The following is a 3,087-nucleotide window of genomic DNA, read 5'->3' on the forward strand; positions in this document are numbered from 1 at the left end:
AATTTTTTTTTCTAGAATACCATGTTGCCTTTTTATTAAGATAGTTTGCCTTTTGAATTGTTGGAGCTATACCATAAACAGTTCCTCGTTTTATGTAATTGACTTCCGTGTGGGTAACATAATTGCTTCTCCAATAAGCCTTTGGATTAGGGTACAAGCTACTTCTGTAACAAAAACCCAAATATAGCTTATTTAAGACTGACGTTTATTCCTTTCTAAATGAAGCATAAGCAACCTGGGGCTGGTATACTAACTCCTCTCCCAACTCCTGTTTTGTTGCTGTGCTATCCTCAACCAGTAGAGTCCTCATGGTACAAGATGGCTGCTTCAGCTCTTGCCAGCATATCTGTATACAAACAAGATGGAGCATGACCACTCCTGTTAAGGCACAAATTACTTTTGCTCTTGTCCTGCACTCAGTCACATGCCCTTCAAGAGAGGCTTGAATATGTCATCTTCAGCTAGCTATGTGTCTATGTACTTAGACTCCTAGTTACTCAAGGAGAGGAGGATGAATATTTAGAGTCAAATAGGAGTCTGCCACAGACCAAAAGAGATAACCAATTACCCTATGGCCTGTTGGCAATGGCTTTAAAGAAAAGAATTGATAGGTTTCCCACCACACAAAAATCCAAAGTTACCACAGCCTTCAAGATTCCTACATACCTCCCCACTCTAGCTACCCTCTTCTAAAATAGCAACCATGAGCCACTGCTATTCCCTTACCCTGCTTTTCTTTATAGCATTTATCTCTACTTATTATATCTTCAGTTAGTTGTCTTTTCTGCTAGAATGAGTTTTCTAAAGGCAGAGACTTTGTTGTGTTGATAGCTACCTTTCCAGAACCTAGAAAAATGCTTAGTATATAGTAAGCATTCACTAATTGTAGCATTGATGGATACCCTTCCTCCCAGCACTGAGTGATTTGAGCGTATTCATTCTGTTATTCATGTATTTAATACTTAATATACTTTGCGAAAAAACACTACTACATAGTTTGAGGAATAAAGAAATATGTCCTGTGATTCCACTCAAACTTAATCTACCAAGTGCTATAAAGTGGACTGCAAACAGATTTTGAAGTGCAGTAAGTGACATGCAGATTGAATACTATTGAGGGGATGGGATCTACCTGAGATCTGGGAAGATTTCTTGAAGATACAGAATTTGGGTATTCACAGTGGGCCTCCCAGAAAAAAGGGTCTTCGAACATGGCAGGCAAGCTGTTGTAGGGTGTTTGCTAGGAAGTGGAAAGGTGTTCAGGTCATTAAAATATATGTCCAATTATTCCTAGCTGATTCAAGACAATTTCATCATGTACAACTCTTAGCAATTTTGTTGGTTAAAAAGAAGTTTAACATGGATGAGAGTTAACTATTCCCCCTACAACCTGTTAACAGTATACAATGAAAGTAAGTTTTAGATCAAATTCTGCCACTCGTATTTGTTAATCATTTATTACAAGCAACCACAAAACTGTTCATATAACTTGTAAGATAGTGAAGTTCTAGCTTTTCACCATTTTGGGTGATTTAATCACACTTTACATGAAAGATTGACTCATACCTGATGTGATAATATTCCTTTAAATAGGCATGAAACAGTCAATAATCCTTAGACCCACTGTCTGGTTATAGGACTGTTGGGGGTTCCAGCTTTGGGAACCGCCTCTAAAGGTAAAGTGTCTAGAACTTGATGGATTCTTATACACAGTTCTTGAAATCATGGAGAGTGTCTGAACTAAAATTTTAGCCAATCTGTTAATACATACCTGGAATACCTTTCGTTTCTCAGAACCCATTTCTAATATTCATGCTAATTATATGCTATCAATTTAATAAAAACCCATTTACCAAGCATCTGGCTGGTATTAATATATGGACAGTAGATGCACTTGTGATGGCTGCTTCTCTAGTATGGGTTCCCTGTTTAGAATGCTGAAGTGTAAACTTCTGCAACTACCTACACTAGTAATTTAACCTAGCACGTACTATCACTCTGCCTATGCAGGAATATGTAAAAGGAATTATAACAGTGGTCAAAGGCAATAGTGAAAAATCACTTAGGAAGGTAGGGTGTGGCTAGATGATGGAAAATAGGTACAGGATTTCCTCTTAGTTACTAGTGTTTTTCTTTGATTAAAGCAGGAGAATAACACAGCTAGAACTTGAATTCAGGAAGATTCATTTGACCATCATATCTGGGGGGAAGGGTGTGTGAAAAAGATACCGAAAGCAAGTCAATGAATAATATAGCCTGAACAGTTGCTATGCTAAGAATAGAAGCAGAGAAGTGGAGGGCAAGTACAAGAGCTATTTATATGTAGAATATATAAAAGGACTGATTCTGCCTACCATTTTGGTCATATTTGGTCTTTAACATGTATCCTTTAATGTTGATAGAAACTATAGAAAATGAGTATTATCTCTATTAAGAAAGTTCAGAGATCAAATTGACTTGTCCAAAGTCACAAACCTAGTAAATGCTAGAATTGGGACTCAGCCAAGTAGTACCCTACACTGAAAAGAGCATAGAGAATGGCATCGAGAACTCAAGAAGCAGGCAAGCTTATTGTGAAAGATGCACATATATGGTTGGTGACAGTGTAAAATAGGGACAAACTCTGTAGTGAGCAATTTAGCGGTAAGTGTTTAAGTATCCCCTTTGGCCTAGCAAATCCACTTATGTATCCTACCTATGTTCTCGCACATGTATTTCTAAGCATATGTGTGAGACTATTAAGGTCAATATTGTTTAAAATGACAATAGATTGAGAACTGATTAATAAATTATGATGCAAACATCTATTTAATAGAATATTGTGCAGTTAAAAAGAGGTTGCTTTTTATGTATTGATATGATCAGATCTCCAGGCTGTATCAACTAAAACAGCAAAGTGTACTGAAGAGTGTGTGAATGTGACTGTGTACGTGCGTGTTTGTGTGTGCTTACCACTTGTGTTTAAAAAGAAAAAAATACTCTGGGTTTCAGCAAAAAAAAAAAATTGGTTGTGGGGAGGATGAAGAGGGTAAAAGGGTCAAATATATGGCAATGGAAGGAAACTAGACTGGGGGTTAGCATACAATC

This window comes from Hipposideros armiger, unplaced genomic scaffold (genome assembly GCF_001890085.2).
Source record: "Hipposideros armiger isolate ML-2016 unplaced genomic scaffold, ASM189008v1 scaffold_668, whole genome shotgun sequence".
Lineage (NCBI taxonomy): Eukaryota > Metazoa > Chordata > Mammalia > Chiroptera > Hipposideridae > Hipposideros > Hipposideros armiger.